Source organism: Molossus molossus, unplaced genomic scaffold, assembly GCF_014108415.1.
Source record: "Molossus molossus isolate mMolMol1 unplaced genomic scaffold, mMolMol1.p scaffold_m16_p_9, whole genome shotgun sequence".
Taxonomy (NCBI): Eukaryota; Metazoa; Chordata; class Mammalia; order Chiroptera; family Molossidae; genus Molossus; species Molossus molossus.
This window is the reverse complement of record NW_023425403.1, coordinates 88,958,795-88,966,335: the sequence shown is the minus strand read 5'-3', so window position 1 is coordinate 88,966,335 and position 7,541 is coordinate 88,958,795. Positions and strand designations below refer to the sequence as shown.

General features: G+C 41.1%; 1 pseudogene; it reads left to right on the top strand.

Annotated features, from left to right (window-relative positions):
* Positions 1-5,341: 5,341 nt before the first annotated feature.
* LOC118622645 lies at positions 5,342-5,882 on the top strand (annotated as a pseudogene).
* The last annotated feature ends 1,659 nt before the right edge of the window (positions 5,883-7,541 follow it).

The following is a 7,541-nucleotide window of genomic DNA, read 5'->3' as shown; positions in this document are numbered from 1 at the left end:
TCTAAAATCAATAAAGAAAAAAAAAAAAAGACAAAGTTCTTGCTCTCAACTAGTTCTCAGATATTAATTGAAATTAATTAACAAAGAATATGATTGGTACAACTATAGATATACTTATGGAAGAGGTACAGAGATAACCCAAAGAAAGGAATGGCTAGCTTTTATCAGGGTGTGGTGTAGGTTATGAACTGGGTTTTCAAAACCAAGTTGGAGTTTGTCAGGCAGAGAAAGACGTGGAGTTAGAAGCATGGCAGTGTGGGCTCGCTCCTGGGGAATGAAGATCAGTGAGACGACGCTGAGTGAGCGCAGCAGGGGCCGGTGCCCTGCTAAGGAGCCTGTTCTTTACACCTCAAGTGAAAGACTTTAATAAAGGAAGATGCATTGTTTCAATATGACTCGCCATGCAGTAATGCCAGAATATTGTTCCTCTGCTGAAAGTCATGCCAGGGATATTTTTACCCAAGCCTATGGGAAAATAAAGCTTTCAAGAAAGTCTGTGAACATGAAAGTCAAAGGAGACTCAGGGGAACAGAAAACAGAAAATAACTGATAAATTGACTAACAAAATGTCCTTGATGAATTATCTGAGGTCGGTCTGTCTATCTATCTATCTATCTATCTATCTATCTATCTATCTATCTATCATCTATCTGACTATCTATCATCTGTTCCTCCGTCCACCCATGTTTACCGTGGCTGGTTTGTCTGCGTATGTGGCATGGTTCACCGGAGGGCCCGGTCAGAATGAATAACCAGGGGTGAGATGGGCAAACGTAACAACACTATTAAGGAAAAGTTCATTTTCATAGCAGTGTGGCTTGGAAAGGGGTGAGGAGGCTGTAGGCAGGAAGATGCCTTAAGAAACTATTGAAGTGTTCCAGATGAAAAGTTAAGTGAGTAGATGTATAAATGAAGGCATACACTTATATCTAAGGGCATACACCACTTTACCCTGCCTCAGAATTCTTCTCAGCTCAGACGCTTAGCAGCCACTGCTAAAAGATCAAAATTGGCTTTTGAAATGAAGACTTGTTTGCCTTTCTCTGTCTAGTCTCATTAATAGAATGAGTTTTCTAAACTTCATGATTTGGGTGATGAAAATAAGAATTATACTAATGGACCCAGATCAGCCATGAATGAAGGAGCTTGCGTTTTGGCAGACCCAGAACACCACAGCCCGGGGGCTTCCGGGTCTGCCCCCCCGGGCGGGGGGGGGCAGTGTGGCTGCAGCCAGAGCTGACGTGAGGGGTGCAGCACCTCAGGAGCTTGCTTCTTCCTTCCTTGTGCTGCTCTTTCTTCTTCCGCCTTGTGGTCTCACTTCGCCTTCAGAGCCTCCAGTGGGCTGGGAAGATCTAACAAAATCTTTCTGGGAGGAGGTTGTCACGCTGATGTTGGTTTGGTTGAAGTGTGATTTTTCCTCTTTCTTAGTGACAGAAAGGGCCAGAGGAGTCTCTGACTTTCTTTCTTTATTTTTTAAAAATTGATTTTTAGAGAGAGGCAGGGAGAGGAAGGCTGCAAGAGGGAAACATGGATGTGAGGAGGAAACATTGATCGCTGCCTCCTGCACGCCCCCTACTGGGGATGAAGGCCACAACCCAAGCATGTGCCCTGATCGGGAATTGAATTGGCAACCTTTCTGTGCATGGATGGTGCCCAACCAACGAAGCCGCTCCAGCCAGGGCTCTCTGACTTTCTTCCAGGGGCACCCTGACATGTTTGCTGAGGATAACTCTTCATTGTCAGAAGCTGAAATTTTATCGCAGAGTTTGGGTGTTCTTAACGTATGTCATTCTCCATGGACTGTGCGCCACGTGCCAGCTGTTCTAGAAGGGTCAGGGAAGGGGGGAAGTGATTTCTGGATTAGCCTCTTGAGGTAAAGCATTTATCTCACACCTTGAATCAAAATACCATGGCTGTAGTTATATAGTATCAGCTTTAAATCAAGCTTATAAATAGTGCTGGTTGTCAAAGAATTGAGAAAAGTGATACAGCATTTCTTTTTATTGCACTTCACTTTATCCGTGCTTTGTAGATTTTTTTTTTCCCAGATAGAAGGGTTGTGGCAACCCTGCTTGTCAAACAAGTCCGTCAGTGCCATTTCTCCAACAGCACTTGCTCATGTTGTGTTTCTGCGTCACATTTTGGTGATTCTCACATTGTTTCTACCTTCTTCTTTATTATTCTCTGTGTTCTGGTGACCTCTGCCCAGTGATCTTTGAGAACCCATTTGTGAAAGGAAGAGTCAATCGATGTAGCAGAGTTCATTGTCTTATTCTAGGGAACTGCCCCCGCCACCCAGCATTCGCCGTCCACCGCCCTGGCCAGGCGGCAGCCCTCACCGTCCCGGCGAGACCTCTGCCAGCAAAAAGACTAAGACTTGCTGAAGACTCGGATGATGGTTAGCATGTTTCAGCAATACAGTATGAATTAAGGTACGTACTTTTTTTTTAGACATGATGCTATCGCACCCTTTGTAGACTACAGTTTGGTATAAACATAACTTTTATATGCACCGGGAAACCGAAACTTTCATGTGACTTGCTTTATTGGGATGCTGGATTTATCGTGGGGGTCTGGAACTGAACCCTGTATTCTATCACAGGAAATACTCATCACCTAGGGACTTTTTAAAATATATTATGTTTTGAAAGTACAACAGATCAGCATTTTTATAGTAGGAGAATATTTCCTGTGATTTTTAGAAACCCAAAGTAAACATTTTTAAATGTCAGAAAGCTTTAAACCCAAACAGGCTGGAGTCTCATTAGACAGCAGACTGGCTAGAATTCACAAATTGAAAAATTCTGCCATAAAATTTATTGTAAACAAGAAACCAGGAAAAGGCATGTAGGCACTTCATACATATCAAGCTCTGGATTTTTTGCTTGTAAAACTCAAAGATGTTTGAAGTTACATAATCATACCCTGATGCATGTTATCATGATTTACAAATCTACCCTATAAATTCGCTTTTCTTCTTGCTGCTCTGATTGCGGGGAGGGAGCAGAGTCGATTTGCAGATACGTAGCCGGTCCGACTCCACTAGGCCCTCACCACTCAGTGCCTTGGTCCCTCCCATCTGAGTGGGGGACGATCATTCTCATTGTCCTATTTTGCATAAATATGTAAAGATTAATTAATTATCGGACAGCATCTAGACGGGTTGGGGTATTATGTTGATCATTCAGGTGATTATAATCTTTTTTTTAAAAAACTAAGTGCCTCTTGGCAAGCAGTTTGACTTTTGAATATAATTTTGTCCATTTTAAAGTAAATGTTTAAAAAACTGTATACTATAGAAAGATTATATAAAAGTGAGAGATCATTTGACTGAAGATCACATGATTTTCAAAACTAATAGAGGTAAAAAGATTACAAATGAGTGCTGAGGTAGAGATAATAAATAATACTAATAATTAGATAATATTAATACTAATATTGGTATTAAAATGTGTTACTGGGCCGTGTGACTTGTTTGGTTGCAGTGTATCAAAAGGTGGTGGGTTCGAGTCTCAGTCAGGGCACATACTGGGGGTTGCGGATTTGAGGCGAATACGGGAGGCAACAGTTTCTGTCTCTCTCTCTCCCTTCCTATCTCTGAAATCAATAATAATTTTTAAAAAGTGTTACTTTTTTAACTCTTCAAAGTTAAGCATAAGGAATAAGCACTGATATTGACCTTCTTATTTAGGATTTGTTTATTACATGGTTTTTACCCCAAGCTTCAAAACCACTAATTACTTTATCAGGTTTTAGTTCTATTTTTTTTCCTCCATCTGTCCTGGTGAGTGTGAGAAAGTTCCTGGAGAGACCAATCAGGAGTTGACATGGAACTATTTTATTCAGATTATAAATTAACAAATTGATTTCTTGAATGGCATACATTAGCCATTGGTTGTCTCTGCTTTTAAGAGGGAAGATTGTTCTGCTTAGTCTCATTTTAGATGGTCTGGGCCTGGTCACTGAAAAAAATAATAAACAGGATTTTAGTCATTATAATTGGAACCATAAAACTGCTCCAATAATGATGGCATTTAATAAAGACCATTAAATTGTACAATGCTTTATATACTTTGCAAAGCATTTTCACACACCTGAATATTTAATCTCATTTAATTTAAAATATAAGGATATATATGTACCACAGCTTTTTATCCACTCATCTCTGATGGACACTTGGGCTGTTTCCAGATCTTTGCTATTGTAAATAGCACTGCTGTGAACATAAGGGTGCATATATTATTCCTGATTGGTGCTCCAGGATTCTTAGGACATATTCCTAGAAGTGGAATACACAACTGAATACTATGCAGCATGAGAAAGGAAGATCTCTTACCCTTTGAGACCACATGGAGGGACCTGGAGAGTATTATGCTAAGCGAAATAAGCCAGTCAAAGAAAGGGAAATATCACATGATCTCACTTATTTGTGGAATATAATGAACAAAATGAGTTGATAAACAAAACAGATCCAGAGACATGGAAGTAGAGAACAGACTGATAAACCTCAGAGGGAAGGGTGGCCGAAGGGCAGGAAAAGATAAACCAAAGAGCTCACACGCATAATCAGTAGACACACGGTACGGTGAAGGTGGTGGAGGGGATGGGAGCAGGGTGGAGGGTGTCCATGGGGGAGAAAGGAGGGACATCTGTAAAAAAATTAATACAAAGAAAAAAAATATATAAGGATAGTTCAGTAAGTTATTAAACTTTTCAAAGATCTTTATCTTCTCTTCTGAGAGTGGAAACGATGTCTTATAATTATTTTCCTCTCAAAGGATACCAGTCCAGATAATACTAAGTTCTTAGAGTGCTTAGCTTATAGTCTTAGCTGTTTGTCTTTCAGAAATAATACTTTATTCCCCAAATAACCATTGTTTCTTCTGTATTGCTGCAGATAGAAGGACTTTGACACACACAAAAATCACATTCTAACAGTAGATAGATATGCTGTTGCCATTGAGAATAACAATTTTTATGTCCCAAACCCAGAAATGAAATATATTTATTCACTATGCATGTTCACCTTCCTTAGAAATACTGGTAAAATAGAATTTATGTGACATAAGTATAAAGTTATTTAACCATACATTGATGATTTGCCCTAAAATGACTATATCTGAAATATTCAAAATACCTAGAATTTGTAGTCAAGTTTACCCCTTATTACTTGTGGAATAATCATCGTTTTTGAAGAAAGCAGTATGGCATCATAGAGAAATTTGGTCTTATAATTTTAAGAATAAAAGAAATTGAATGTCAAGTATAAATGGGCTCATTAGTCCAAGCTAATAAATAATACACGGGGAAAATGTAGCTCTTTGCCACATGGTCTGCGAGGATGAAGACCGTTCTCAGCAATCAGACTGCCGACTCACTCTGCAGGACGCGCAGGTATTGAGAAGGCCCTGGGGCGCCTCGCGGAGGAATTTCAACCACATCAGTGTGGAACTTAGTCTCCCTGGAAAGAAAAAGAAGAGGCTCCGGGCGGGGAAATGGAAAGGAACTGGCCGCAGTACCACCTGCGGTCATGTGCAGAACATGGTCAAGGGCGTTACACGGGGCTTCAGTTGCAAGATGAGGTCTGTGTACGCTCACTTCCCCATCAGCGTCGTTATTCAGGAGATGGGTCTCTTGTTGAAATCAGAAATTTCTTGGGCAGAAAATACATCCACAGAGTTCGGATGAGGTCAGGTGTTGCTTGTTCAGCATCTCAAGCCCAGAAAGATTCTGGAAGGAAAGGACATTGAACTTGTACCGATTCAGCGGCTTTGACTTAGCCACCACCGGTTTCCCGGTGCAGATAGAGACAAGGGGGTCAGAGCATTTCGGATGGCATCTATGTGTCCGCGAAAGGAACAGTTGAGCAGGCTGATGAATAAGATCTAAGTTGTCCAGCTGTAGAAACACCACGATGCTGAATGATTTTCACAATTATATGAGATATTTTAAAGATAAAATAAAAGCCTCATATTGATTTGGGGGGAAAAAAAGAAAAATGTGAACCTTGATATCTCCAGAACAAGTTACTTAAATTCAACATTTGTATAAGAGGGCAAAATTTTAGTAGCAGAAACATTTTGTTGAAACTTGGCTTATAAAAACAGGAATTTCTTAAATGTCCTATTTTTAAAAAATATGTTTTTATTGATGTTTTTTAGAGAGAAAGGAAGGGAGAGAGAGATAGAAACATCGATGTGAGAAAGAAACATCTGTCAGCCGCCTCCTGCACACCCCTTCCTGGGGATTAGGCCTGCAACCTGGGCATGTGCCCTGACCAGGAATCAACGGGGACCTCTCAGTCCGTGGGACAATGCTCAAACCACTGAGCTACAGCCAGGCAAATTTTCTATTCTTAATTACCATCAGTCACAAGTTGTTTTGATACTGTAATACACATGGTGATTATAAAGGTTAAGCATTTAAAAATGAGCCAACAAATCAAATAGAAAAATCTTTTAAAAAATTCTCGTAGTAGCTGAGATTCATTTTCCATCCATGAGTGTTTTTGTTTTTTTCCAGAGTGATCCTATGGGACATTTATTAGGAATGCATATTTTGTCGTTGTTTGTTTTTACATAAATTTTAAAAGGTTAGCGATGCACCAACAACTGTCTTTATTCCCTGGTCTTGGTTTTATACATCATTCACTCTTGGATTTTCTGATTTTGTCCAAATTGCTAATTTGGGAGTTCGCAGACAAAATAAGGAAACAGAACGTAGGAATCTTTTCCTTAACTAAGCAAACTATACTAAAATTCTGCTGAAGATAGATTGAAATCTCCCACTCTCACGCCCTAGAGCAGCGGTTCTCAACTCAACCTGTGGGTTGCGACCCCTTTAGGGGTCGAACTACTCTTTCACAGGGGTCGCCTAAGACATAACAGTAGCAAAATTACAGTTATGAAGTAGCAACAAAAATAATTTTATGGCTGGGGGGTCACCACAACATGAGGAACTGTATTAAAGGGTCGCGGCATTAGGAGGTTGAGAACCACTGCCCTAGAGAGTCTTTATGGATACAGGAGTCCTGACCCCTGCCTACCCTTCCCTCATCCAAGCCTTTCTCTTTTCTTCTGTCAGACTCTTGGATCCCAAGGCCCCATCATGGACCCATGGGTGAGAGCCTCAGGCCACTGGAGCGTCTGAGGTCCCCAACCTCAGTATTTGTGTTAACAGCCTGAGCAGTTACTAAACCCTTGGCAGGCTCTGGCAACAAAAACTGCAGCCCGCAGAAGGAAACGAGAGATGTGTGTTTGAGGTCCAAAGCTGGAATTCAAAATTACCTTTTGTTTAGGAAGCGTTGCCCCTGGCACTTGCTCTCGCACCGGCTCCAGCCTCCCTGGCTGCCTGCCTGCCTTCTGTGGGCAACCAGCCGTCCCAGCCTCAGCATCCTTGTTCACCCTGTCCTCTGCTGGGAACTTCCTGCCAGTCGTCTCCTGTCTCATTCAGATACCGCCCAGGTGTCACTTCCTGGAGTGGCCTTCTACCACATGGTGGCACTCACTTTTACTTTCTTCATGGCACTTTTTAATGTCTGA